Genomic DNA, 14,480 nt, shown 5'->3' on the forward strand with positions numbered 1-14,480 from the left:
GAAGCAAAACCAGCCTATTGGGTTTATTTAATGTTTACATGATTTTGTAGTAGATTTAAATTATGAAGACCCAAATTACGGGAAGATCCCTTATCCTGAGCATTCTGGATAACAGGTCTCCAAAATCCAATGGTTGCAATCATAAGGCTGGTTAGTCTTTTTCTTTCATCACATATAAGAATGCGGAAAATCTAAAGTTTTGTGATACCTTTTATTGTCTAACTACTAATAAGGAACAATTGCAAGATTTCAGAGCACACAGGCCCCTTCGTCAGACAAAATACAAATGAAATCTGGAAAGGCACATCATATATACTGTTAAATCACTGAAAAAAGGTTTATGGGCAATAAATTAGAAAGTTACAGATAGACAGAGATAACTTGCAGAGATAATAAAAGTAATTAGGGTGAGTTGTAAATAGTCCAGGGGTCTGGATTCAGTCAGTCACATAGTTTGAACTAGACAAGATAGAATAGGGTATGGTTAACACAACAGTGCACAATTAGGAATTAGACAAGAAAAAAGTGAAGATACAGGTAAGCGTTCCACTGGGTGGGATAACATATGGAACCAGAACTTATCCACTTCATTCGTCTATACCAGACTGTAACAAATAAATAACAAATTTGAATTGTGACCTTTAAAGATAAGACAATATCTGGATTATTTGGATGAAATAAAGTCTATGGGAGATGACCTTTCTGTAATTCTGAGCTTTGTACATAATGGGTCTCCGGATAACTAATCCCATACCTGTGTTATTTTAAGAATTGTTTTGGTGATCTGCCTGTTTGCTCCAAATTTTCTCAAATTTTCTCAATTTGTTACCATCCCTTTTATTTATGCAAATGTCTCTACCTTGGCTTGTAGGAATCTTTATTGGCTCCTCCATTCGGCACTCGAGTAGCACGACAAAATCAGAAAAAATGATACATTTACCCAAGAGTAAATTTGCACAACATTGGAAACACATGAAAAATAATGCAAAAATTTTAATTTGAACAAAAAAAAAACATATATTTTTTAAAGTTTTAGTAGCATGGGACTTGCCTTTAGGTTCCAAACCTTGTGCTTTGGTCACGGTCAGACTGGAGCCTTGCGGGCCACCAGGACTGCAAAAGAAAGGGCCCTTGCACCGCACCCTTGCACCACATGAGGTGGTTTTTGTGGGGCAGCCTGTGGAGCAGGTCTGGCCAACCCGGTTTTTTCCCAACCTAGTTAGACCCTTGCTTTGGTTGTGTTAGTTGCCAGTGGTGCAACTGCACCAGGGCCCGCACTTCCTCGGGGGCCCTCCATCGGTTTGCGCGAGAGCGAATCCACCGCAAAAGTCAGTTTTGGATTAGAGAGGCTAGGCCTGCACCTGGGCCCCGTGAGTTCAATGCACTTACACATACAGACCATGTCAGCGCTGCATAACATAGATCCAGGTTGAAACTCATGAATGAAACGGTTCAAAAGAACAAAATGCCAAGGTTTCTATAGGGTGACAACAGCCTTACAAGCCGGTCACAGTTAATATTTACAATTGGCTACAATTATTTTTATGTAGAAATTTAACTTCAAACAAATGTTCTTTCATTACAAATTTATAGCCGGCTGTATGGGCTTATTGAGATTTGCCGCTCACAGTGATCCTAAGCCTGGGCTAGCAGGGAGTATGGCTCTTGTATTCATTTGGCATGCCTCCACCCAAGGCCGGTAATGTTTCATCTAAAGCTATCCCTGGGAACCAGTGCAATGTCGTTCCTTCTAGCTATGCAATACAGACATACGCAAGAACAATAGTAACGCTTACATCATGAAAAATTAAATATATACAGAAATACACCAATTACAAATATATGGTTTAGAAAGTATCATTGAGTCACTTCGTTAGTAGCAAAAAAATGCATGAAGGTACCTTAAGACTATTTTATCTTTTTGTTTACTAAGGTGACCAAGATTTTATTTGGGTGCTAGTGGCTGATCCTATCCTACAGCAATAATACTATTATTAATTTCAATGGCAAAGGGGGTGTTGTTTTTTTTTGCCACATGCATCATTATAGGCTACTCCGTCTATTTAAAGCTCAAGCTCTGTTGAGGTAAGGGTGACTTATGGAGTATTTGTCCCTGTCACTGTGCCCTTCCACTTTACCTTAGGAGATCAGAGTTCTTCAGACTTTCCTTCCATTGCAGGGTCACAATGGCATCATTCAAGGAAATCTGCCAGGGTTCAAGATGTATGATAGATAAACAGAGTTAACATGTGGATTGTACTCTTATAACCCAATCATGAGTGGATTTTAATGAATATTCTGTGAACAGAATTGGCACTGTATTTATCCTGCCGTGTGTTCTGTGGTATTATACATGGAATTGGTACTGTATTATCCTGCCATGTGCTCTGGGGGTATTATACATAGAATTGGCACTGTATTTATCGTGCCGTGTGTTCTGGGGGTATTATACATGGAATTAGGGCCGGATTTACATAGCAGGCACCTCTAGGCCTGCTGCCGCTCATTGCCCTGTCCCCTCCCCTTCCTTTGTGCACATATTTTCAGCATCAGGTTCAGAGTACTGGGGATTGGTGCACAGGGAATTTTAAAAACTATTGTATCTCCTGCAAATCCTCAGTGCTTCTGAAACAATGTTCAGGTGTGGTTGGGCAGCATGCCGCCTGCCTCCCTAGGCCCCGGCGTATGTGGCCTTTCCACAAATCCGGGCCTGCATGGAATTGGCACTGTATGTATCCTGCTGTGTGTTCTGGGACATTATACCTAGAATTGGCATTGTATTTATCCTGCCATGTGTTCTGGGGGTATTATACATTTAATTGGCACGTATTTATCCTGCCATGTGTTCTGTGGGTATTATACATAGAATTGGCACTGTATGTATCCTGCTGTGTGTTCTGGGACATTATACAGTACATAGAATTGGCACTGTATTTATCTTGTTGTGTGTTCAGGGGGTATTATACATGGAATTGCCAATGTATTTATCCTGCCGTGTGTCCTGGGGGTATTACACATGGAATTGGCACTGTATTTATCCTGCCATGTGTTCTGGGACATTATACATAGAATTGGCACTGTATTTATCTTGTTGTGTGTTCTGGGGGTATTACACATGGAATTGGCACTGTATTAATCCTGCAGTGTGTTCTGGGGGTATTATACATGGTATTGGCACTGTATTTATCCTGGCATGTGTTCTGGGGATATTATACGTGGAATTGGCACTGTATTTATGCTGCTGTGTGTTCTGGGATATTATGCATAGAATTGGCACTGTATTTATCCTGCCGTGTGTTCTGTGGTATTATACATGGAATTGGCACTGTATTTATCCTGCCGTGTGTTCTGTGGTATTATCCATGGAATTGGCACTATATTTATCCTGTTATGTGTTCTGGGGGTATTATTCATAGACTTGGCACTGTATTTATCCTGCCATGTGTTCGGGGGGTATTATACGTGGAATTGGCACTGTATTTATCCTGCAGTGTGTTCTGGGATATTATGCATAGAATTGGCACTGTATTTATCCTGCCGTGTGTTCTGTGGTATTATACATGGAATTGGCACTGTATTTATCCTGCCGTGTGTTCTGTGGTATTATCCATGGAATTGGCACTGTATTTATCCTGTTATGTGTTCTGGGGGTATTATACATAGACTTGGCACTGTATTTATCCTGCCATGTGTTCGGGGGGTATTATACATGGGATTGGCACGCCACTGTATTTATCCTGGCATGTGTTCTGGGGGTATTATACGTGGAATTGGCACTGTATTTATCCTGCTGTGTGTTCTGGGATATTATGCATAGAATTGGCACTGTATTTATCCTGCCGTGTGTTCTGTGGTATTATACATGGAATTGGCACTGTATTTATCCTGTTATGTGTTCTGGGGTTTTATACATGAATTGGCCCTGTATTTATCCTGCCATGTGTTCTGGGTCATTATACATGGAATTGGCACTGTATTTATTCTGCCGTGTGTTCTGGAGGTAATATACATGGGATTGTCACTGTATTTATCCTGATGTGTGTTCTGGGATATTTTGCATAGAATTGGCACTATCGTATTGTTGCACGAGTATTGTGCGTATCTTCGTATGCGAATGATGAGTGAGCATGCCGTAAATGGAACAAAGAATGCAAAATTGCTGCCCTAAAAATTACGTCCATATTTTCTTATGTACTTACGACATGCTGTGCACGCAAGAATTTGCATACTATCACGGCTACTAATCTCCTTGTGTGTTTTGTTAGCACAGATTTTCACTACTTCTAAATAGCTATGCTATTTCTGATAAATGACTCCAAAAATGGCAAATTACATTTTTATGGCAAGACAAAATGAACTACTTGTTGCCGAAACTCACTTAAAAAACCTGGGTGACAAATCTCCCAGTGTGTTACTACCCTCATCTATTCCTTCGAATCCCAGTGGAGTATAGGGCATCCGTGAAGACTCTCCATTCAGATCTATTTGTTGGTACCCTAAGGGAGACTAAAATTTGGTTGGGAGAAAGCAATACTTTTTTGCACAAAAATGCCACTAGTGAGCACTATGCCGCCCGTAGGAGATAAGTCCTGGGGCAGGCAGCAATGTTGGAGGCGAACATGATCACCTGATCTGAAAGCTCCCTCCTGGTGCGGATGGCTTATTGTTTACAAGGGTCACTTCCATGCAACAATATTATTGTTTCCCCACAACAGGGGCCTGTGTTCTATAAGGGCAGAGACACACGCTCAGCTTCGGGGAGATTAGTCGCCCGGCGACAAATCTCCTCTTCTTTAGGGCGACTAATCTCCTCGAACTGCCTCCCCTACCTTCCCGCCGGCTAGAATGTAAATCATTTTCCGAAGTTGCCTGACTAGGAAACTTCGGGCAACTTCGAAGCGCTCCAAGTGCCATCTCGCAAACAATTTACATTCTAGCTGGCAGGAAGGCAGGGGAAGGCAGTTCGGGGAGAAGGAGATTTGACGCCGGGCGACTAATCTCCCCGAATCTGACAACGTGTCTCTTCCCTTAGCCATCACCTCCAGTGGGGGAAATAATTTCACTACGATAGAAGCAGATTGCAGACTCCCTGTATCAACCTGAGACACAATAAATCTCATGTATAATGGGTCACCCAACTTCTCCAAGAACATTGCACCAGTTGGATTCAGTCAATAAAGTCGAGTTTAAATGATAAATCCTAAAAACAAACCCACCCACTTGTGTTATAATAAAAATAACATGGAAACCTCTGACAGATGGAAGATTAACGGCCTCTTTACCCCAACCTTCATTTGTGCCATTGGACCTTTTATTTAAAGCCCCACAGACAGCATGACTTGGAGCGTGCTATTATTGGGGACCCTTTGACCCACCACCCCCTCCCCTGTGATGCATTTGGTAACTGCAGCTGGTGCTTAAGATCTAATAGTATGGCCTCTGCTGAAAGCACAGCTTGATCCCAAAGGGAGACTGTAATGAAAGGGTGTCGATAATGGTAGGCAAGGCACACGGCTGAATAAGAACCGGTTCTTGCATAAACTTATACTGTAGGTACCTTGAATGTGCATGTGTACACACAGTCTGCCTACTTGTGTATTACACATGATCCAAGACCTAATTAAATTTAATTATTTCAGTTCATGTGGCCTTGTTTATCAGTTGTAGACTGCCTGCAACTATGAACTTACATGGTATTTATATTCTTTTAATCTTTAGTATTTGGGGGATATTTATTTTAATATTAGATATATGGAAGTTTATCTGGATAGAGCCTAGAATGGATGCCGCTTTATTGGTGCAGCTTGGAAAAAAAGCAGCAATAAGGGAGATTTACAGCCCTGAGCCCTATTAACTGGGCCATCTGGATCTCCCAGCATCAGCATGAGTTATTGGAGACCAAAGCCTGATCTTCTAAATGGGTGCGCAGGCAGAAAGGCAGCTAGATACAGTAAATGCAAGGCGCACGTGTTAAGCCTTGTCATGTAAAGCTTCATCAACAATGTAAGACAGGCTCGCTGTACTGGCCATAATATCAGCTAGAATGAGCTGGAGCAGCCACTAATGCATTGCAATCTTGATATGGGAAGATGTTAAGGGAATACGTGAAATGAAAGTACGCACTAATATAAAGGGAGATTAGATCTTCCCATAGAGTAATGAAGCAGACCTATTTTTCTGGGATCTCATCACATTATTGGTGTCCTTCAGTTGGCTAATGAAACAGGACAGCTGAACTGTACCGAGTGGGTTCTCTTTTAGGCAGTGTTAGTGTCAGCGCATACTGGGAAAGAAAAGATATGGCACTGAACTATAAATATATTGGATATTTACTTCACAAAATAAAGAATATGACTTTTGTTTACTAACAGCAGGCAAAGTGACATGCTTCCGTTCTTTTTCCCCAGAATTCCAGGGTTATTTAAGGTTTCATGAAATTTGCACCCATTGCTACATTCAAATTATGATGATAATGCAAGTGCAAGCAGGGCCGGAACTAGGGGTAGGCAGAAGAGGCACCTGCCTAGGGCGCAAAGATGGGGGGGGGGCTCGGCAGGTTGGCATGTACCTCTTAAATTGACTTCTGCCTACCCCTCTTCCGTTTTTCCAGTTTTCGCCTCTGACCCTCTCACCCCCTCCCCTCTGTTGCTCTCCTCCCAGTCACTCCCATCTCTGTCCCCTGTCCACCTGGCTGGCTTGACCTGGCCCTGAGTGCAAGACTTCAAAACTAGAAGCTAATTGTACAGGTACTATCACTAGCATAACTAGCTATACAGCAGACTCCTTGGTCATATGGGGCCCGGATGATAGGGGGCATCTGTGGGTTCTGGCAAATGCCAGAGGGGCTGCTGTACAGCTTCACAGAAAGTTACCATATAGTGGGCTGGTAGGGGTCTGTTTGGGCTGGTAGGAGGCTGTTTGGGCCTCTATGTACTTGGAATGACAGGGCCTATATTGACTCCCAGTCCAGTTGTGATAGGGGGTCTGCTGCATCATAATCCCCTCTCCCAAGTCCCTCCCAGACAGGTCCGGACTGAGAATTATAATAGGCCCTGGCATTTCAGGTACACAGAGGCCCAATCAGCCCACACAGAGGCCCAAACAGCCCCCACCAGCCCACTAATTACTGACTTTCTACGGCACCTTATAGCAGCCCCTCTGGCATTTTCCAAGACCCACAGATTGCCAGTCTGGGCCTGCTCCCAGACCTTTAATATTGCAGTGCAGTGTGGCCCTGGCATTTCAGGTACACAGAGGCCCAATCAGCCCACACAGAGGCCCAAACAGCCCCCACCAGCCCACTAATTACTGACTTTCTACGGCACCTTATAGCAGCCCCTCTGGCATTTTCCAAGACCCACAGATTGCCAGTCTGGGCCTGCTCCCAGACCTTTAATATTGCAGTGCAGTGTGGCCCAGTAGCTGTGGAACAAGTGTGTTGAAAGGGGACAAGGGGGGGGCGAGAGATTTTTCGTGCCAGGCCCTCCCTCAAAAAAGTTACCCTGCTGTGTACTTTGTGTATGATCACAGCAGGGGGCTTATTTTGGGTGATCTTACCTTTTAAATTCTCCTCAAAAAAACATTTATGCCCAGTTATGCCCAAATTTTACACTTTAAAGGGGTGGTTCGCCTTTAATTTATCTTTTAGTATTTTACAGAATGGCCAGTTCTAATCAACTTTTCAATTGGTTTTCATTATTTAATTTTTATAGGTTTTTAAATATTTGCCTTTTTCTTTACAACTTTCAAATGGGCGTTGCTGACCCACTCTAAAGAGCAACGGCTCTGTAAAGCTACAAATGTATTGTTATTGCTAATTTTTATTACTCATCTTTCTATTTAGGCCTCTCCTATTCATATTCCAGTCTCTTATTCAAATCAATGCATGGTTGCTAGGGTAATTGGAGCTACCCGATTGCTTAAAATGCAAATTGAAGAGCTGCTGAATAAAAAGCTAAATAACTCAAAAACCTTAAATCATAAAAAATTATCTCAACGGTGAACCACCCCTATAAGCCAGGGTTAATTTGATGAGAAAAACTTATCTCATGGTTTATAACATGGAAACAACCTCTATAGAAACTGAATTAGGAGATATTTCTCATCAAATTCATTCTGGCCCTTTGTGTTTAATTATATGTAGGTATTTATTGTAAAATTAAGGAGATCAGGCACTTGTGCCTTAAGAAACAATATACCACATTACGGCTAAAAGACTTTCCGCTACTACGTCCAAGAATGCTACACACTATTGTCTTTCTTAACTGTGCACTAAGCTCTTGCTGGAGTTAACCCATCTCTTATCTAGTGTCTCACTTCAAACATCAAGGATGTATTAGTTCATTTAGGATTGGTTTAATCTGTGGTTGCATTTGTCACTTGCTTCTTGGGGGATGGCACAAAAACCTTATGCCTGTTTACATGGCACTCCAGCTTACTGAAAACTTTCTTTTGCCCCAAGACCATCATGGTGGCTGCTTGGCTTTCCCAGAATTCCATCTTAATTGCACCCACCACAATCCAGCACAGCCATGTTCATGTTAATCCCACCATATCACCAGAACCCCTGACTTTAAATACCTGCCCCTTTTGGATTTGTGAGATAAGATGGGCATAGACATTTTTCGTACCATGGTGATCTGTCATTTAGTTGATTGGACAGGTTAGAAGATTTCTGATGGGTAACGATAATATCTGCATGTATTGTCTAAATGACGATGTCAGTGAATGACTGTCATTACTAGCTGTCAGACATAACTGTTGTACGATTGCTCTCACGGCCAGAACATTGTCTGATTTGTTCTTTTACTACTTTGGACCTACTTCCTTACTACTTTAGGATCACTGGGAAGTATAGTAAGGGGGTGCTTGATTACTTTGTATAAATATATAAGGGATCCAAAATTAAACTCTTTGGGTACTTATTCACCAGCAGACCTTTAGCGAGTACACAATGGCATGCCACAAGATTAAAAACAAAGGAGAAAAATGGAAGTTTTGTACAGTGTTAACATTGGCGTAAGTACCGGGTTCATCCACAGGTATGTGCGTGCATGTGATGGGTCTGGTGCCTATTTTGCCCCAGGCTTGCCATCATACAGTTATGCCTCTGAGTGATAATGGTGTTAGCATACTTACCTCTATGAGGCAGCTACAATAGATTGTTTCAAGGTGGAAAACTAATTATAAAATGAATCTAGTGGAAATAAAACCTTTTTCAAAATAATCAATTAAAATTTCTGTACCATTGTTATAATAATGAATTTACTCTTCACTATACCCCTCGTAGAAATCTGTCTCTTTTCAAGTAGGAGTCAGATTTTGCTGGATAGTTTGGTCAAGTATATCATTTCAAAATAACCAACTCTGGCACAGAGCTGCAGATGGATAGACAAATAGCAGATAAGCTGAAAATACAGTGTCTGCTGTATGATTGGGGTTCAATAAGGTCATATGTCCTTCCACCATATACTGGAAACGAATCCAAAGCTGAATTTACATCCGAAATATAACCCTCCTCAGTGTCGTACTGGGATGCCATGGGCCTACCCGAAAGGCCTACTAACTTTCCACACTCTTTTTCCTCCTGTCCTCAATGTCTTTATTCTTCAAGTTTCCTCTCTCTCCTTTATCCTTCCCTCCATTTATCCTCTTTGTCCTGACAAAGAAATGGTTAATGTCTGTGGTATAGACATATAAAAACAAATGATTGGGTGAGCAGGAAGGCCCACTGACTCTTGGGCCCACTAAGAGTTTTCCTGGTATCCTGGTGGGTCCATCCGACACTGATCCTCCAAAGCAGAAATGAGGTCTATGACCTTCAAATCAAATTCAACATATGAACTATATTGGGTTTCTAGGGCTGTTCATTGTACATAGGAAGATCCACCATACACTTAGTACCCCAGCTAATTCCTTGCACAGTGCAAAATGTGCTCTGTGCTCAGGAGCTCAATCTCTGTACTTAAAGCTACACTGACAGCCTGCTTTGAAGAATATCTTGCAGTAGTGACATTCCCAGGATCCAATATTGTATTTGTTGAAATGACTGTATTTTTGGAGCTAGAACAGTCAGACTGTTCAATGAGCACTGGAAGTCAGTATTTTTGCCCCCCATAAAGTGAATTAAATCCCTATGCAAAAAGTCATTTTTCTCTTGAAGTGGTTAAAGCCTGTGTGTATTATTTTTCTATATTTCCGTGGCCAGCGATGGGGTGATTGTTATTGACTTTCCACTGCAAGCAATAATGACTCCTGAATGTAAATGCTTTCTTTAAAATACATTTCAGGTCAATGCTCTAGTACGGATTCCTTTTGTTTGCCCTATGCACTCTCTCTCCTCCCTCCTTCTCTCCCCTCTGCCTGCTACCTGCAAAGGTGCAGCAGCTAGCAGATTTTAATGAACGGAAAAAAAAAATATGCGGCAGCCTCCCTTTCATCAATGTATCCGTGGTAACCTCCTGCGGGGAACTGCGCTCCGCAGAGCTATTGCAGGCCTCAGCAGAAAGGATTCTATTTTCTGCTGCTTCCTGTTCCTCTTTGGCATATCGTCATAGCAACCATGTTAGCTCAAGGAGATTTGCTTCTCTTGCTGTCTACTCTTTCGCACGGTTTCTTTCCTCCACGCACGTCTCCCTCTCTCGCCGCCTCTTCCAGTTTATTATGTTCCTTCAGACGCCGCAGACTTATTTTCTGTGGCTATAGAAACACAGCCGGAGCAGCTTATCAGCGAGATCGTTGGACCGCTGATTGGAGATGGAATGTGTTATTTGGTATAAATGAAATCTATCATATTAACAGGGAACTTATTTTTTCTGGGGTGGGGGGGGGGGAGTGGAAGAACGTGGCATCTTTTCTGAGCCGATAATAATTTCACCCCATCTAGTGCTTATTGATTGGCAGGCTGAGCAGTTAAAGACCCCTCAATACTGGTAATAATAGGCAAGAAGGGGTACAAAGCAGCACCCAGATTTTTCATTTGAAAGAAAATGCTGTTTTAAGGGGAAAAAATAGGGCTCATTTAAGACATTAAATCTGCCTTACATGCAGTAAGCAAAGGTCTCACTTTGAGTGCCGCACAGATAGGAGCAGATATGTATTTTTTTCATATCTGTGCAGTGCAAGTGTCACACACACAATGTGCACACACAAGTGCAACGGGTGCAATGGGTCTTAGTCTTAAAAAAGACTAAGAACCCCCTTAAAATTCCAGATTTATCTTGCCCAAAAGGTGCCTAGATAAAAACAGGGGTCTTTGGAACCACCATCTCCCAAAGGCTAAGGTGGAACCCTTTATCCCCGACCCCCGGCACAAAAAGCACAGATGGGGGGCAAGGGTCTTCAGGTCCCCTTCACCACAAGGCTAGGGTAAGGACACCAATGACCTCTGAAGAGGTCCAATAACGTTTGTGCCCACTTGGGTCCTGGGTTCAGGGGGAGAAGGAACCAGATGGCCACACATCTCCCCCCTAGTGAATACCCGGAGATATTGCACCCGTCCTAAAAAGTGCTAAAAGTGTATAAGTGCTAAAAAAATAAATAGGGAATGGGGTAAAATTAATAAAAGTGCGGATGTGAGCAGCCCCGACCTATCGGCCGGATTTTAAAAATTCCATAGCTCCTAACCAAAAGGCCCAGGGTATAAGAACATAAAAGTGTGTATGAAAAAGAGTACGCTAAAGTGCCAGTGCTTATTGTGCCACCTAAATGTAGGGTTGCCACCTTTAAAAAAGAATAACTACAGTATATAGTATACAGAATAAATACGGTATAATATAGTATATACTGAAGATAGGGTCGGAGATGTATGGGGGAAGCGGTTGATGATGTAGGGGGATGGATTGGGTGGGTATGGTTAGGGTTTAGCAGGTTGGGAGAAAATAGTGCATGATCAGGGCATAACTGGGTAGATTGACATGGAAATTCAAGTACATTGCCAGAAAATTAGTTATACGTTACAGGATCTGTCATCCAGAACAATCAGGGTCTGGGGCTTTCCAGAAAATGTATATATTTTTGTAATTTGGGTCTTAATACCTTAAGTCTACTAGAAAATCATGTAAACATTGAATAAACCCAATAGACTGGTTCTACTTCCAATAAGGATTAATTATATCTTAGTTGGGATCAATTACAAGCTACTGTTTTAGAAAAAGGGAATCGTTTTTAAAAATTGGATTTATTTGGATAAAATAGAGTCTATGGCAGACAGCCTTCTGTAATTCAGAGCTTTCCAGATACTGGGTTTCTGGATAACGGATCCCATACCTGTACCAGCCTTGGAGGCAGAAAGTGTTTTTCCAGCTAGGCCTGTTACTTACAAGACAGATGACAGCACGCATTTACCTAAAAATTGTTTCCTCGCCTATGGTGCAGGCTATCAGAGCCTACATTGAGGATGGGGAAACAACAGTATTACCCAAAGGAAATCCCCTATCATGTACTCTGGTTAAACACTGGGAAGGTTCTTGTTGTGGGTGGCAGGACTGTGAGTTCTGGCAAATCGCAAAAGGGCTACTGTAAGATGAAATACACAACACGATACACAAAGTCACTATTTAGTGGGCTAGTGGGGGTTGTTTAGGCCTCTGTGTACTTGGAATGCCAAGACCTGTTCTGAATCCCAGTCCAGTCCTGGTAGGTGGCCATGTTAGGGCACACAAGGAGCAAATGTTCGCTATGCTCCTGATTTTGACATAGTTTGGACGGCATGCTCGTCGAGCCTATATCCCAAGCGTGCACAGAAGGAACATGCTGGAGTACTTACTCATTGTGTGCATGCGTGTACCCCAACATGGCCAGTGTGCTCACTATTGTTTCTCCCATCTGGAGTACAATCTTTGTTAGCTCGCAGCTCTAGTGGGGGAAACAACTTCTAAGTGATATGTGCCCTTTACACACCATTGAACACCATACAGCCCCTACCTTTGTAAGAACACGTTGTTGCTATTTGTTCTTATTTTATTAAAGAAATGGCTTTGCACTTCTGATATCCGTAACAAAATTCTACACTTATTTGGGTGCAATTAAAATAGAACTCTATATTCTGGTTCTGAGACGCTTAACTTGTGGTCAGCACCCAAAAAATGAGTCCCATAAATTGGGTCTTCATAATATTGTATAATAATATGAATTAATAGAATATTGTTAAAACGAGATGCAATTAAAGATTTTTTGGACCCCTGAGAAACAGATGAAGAAATGCTGGTCTAATTTGTACCTGACTCTGTTATCACAGACCTTCACCAATCTGAATTTTAATCCCGAGCTGAGCTGCAGTCCTTTTTATTATTACAGATATAGATATCAGATTTGATATCCAATAGTGCAGGAGAAGTTGCTTCGATCTTATGCTCCAGGCATTGATGCTCTTTTTATATTTTTATCATAAATCATACAGAGCAAAACACTTTTTCGCGCTCATGGGGGCAGCCTTTCCTGGATCCCACTTCAAAACATCCGAACTTCAGACATACTCAGATTATCCTTCTGCAACATGTGAGAGCTGGTTCACTGTGTGTAACTATGCGAGTATTGGATTGGTATTTTGGCTCTTGGCAGGAGAGCTGACAAATTAAACCAATGCAGATGGAGATTTATTTTACTGTGAAGTCTAAATGAGAAAAAAAAAAGTTCATAACAGATTTAAACAAGGAAGATTTATGTAAATTGTTTTGGTTGTATGATTGCTCAGTTGCTGACGGCTGGCCGTTATGTGTTTTCTTCCTTTTATTAGGGGCACACAGTGTCGGACGGGGCCAGCGGGACACCATGAAAAAACCTGGTGGGCCCTGACCCTCATGGGCCCCCGCCAGCCCAGACCTGCTTCCCCAGCTGCCCCGTAAAGAAATGAACACACAGCGCATGGTGGGCCCAGGGACTTTAAAAGACTATGAGAAAATGTGCTAAAAAGCCTGATAATCTATAACATTTTCTCAGGAAAGCATTGTTGACTATGAAAAAAAACTGAACTGCTTCTGGATTTCCCTTGTTTGATCTTTAATAAGTCCTCCCCTAAAAAATCCAAAGAAAGATGCAGGATATGGCTTATGGCGTTTGCTATTTTGATATTATCTACCATGGAAAGTACTATAAAGAGTATCTTCCCTAATAAGAGGAAGACTTAGCCATATGATTAATGGAAAGTACCATAACAAGTGTTTTCTATATCCAAATTTGAACCACGTGATTATTAGGCCCACAATTTAAGAGCCCCGAATATCTAGAGGTTGTCCTGTTTTACCAATATGCAGTACATTGAAATGGCTCAGGGCCCACCGGGTTTTTTCTGTCTGACCCTGCCTCATGGGGTCTGCTTCCTCTATAGTTATGCCCCTCCACAGTCTTATTCCTTCTGCTCAATGGTCACTGCAGAAAAACATATGCCAGTGGAATAATGGAGTAAAAGTTACAATGTTTGCACCAGGTCTGGTAACCTATTGCAGCCCAATTCATATTTAGAAGAGCTAATCTCTTATCTG

At 42.0% G+C, this 14,480-nt stretch overlaps 1 long non-coding RNA gene across 1 annotated transcript; it reads left to right on the top strand.

Annotated features, from left to right (window-relative positions):
• Positions 1–10,566: 10,566 nt before the first annotated feature.
• On the top strand, positions 10,567–13,975 carry LOC121397705. Its single transcript, XR_005963846.1, has 2 exons — positions 10,567–10,772; positions 13,736–13,975. It is a non-coding gene; the product is annotated as an uncharacterized LOC121397705 (long non-coding RNA).
• Positions 13,976–14,480: the final 505 nt, after the last annotated feature.

This window comes from Xenopus laevis, chromosome 8S (genome assembly GCF_017654675.1).
Source record: "Xenopus laevis strain J_2021 chromosome 8S, Xenopus_laevis_v10.1, whole genome shotgun sequence".
Classification (NCBI taxonomy): Eukaryota; Metazoa; Chordata; class Amphibia; order Anura; family Pipidae; genus Xenopus; species Xenopus laevis.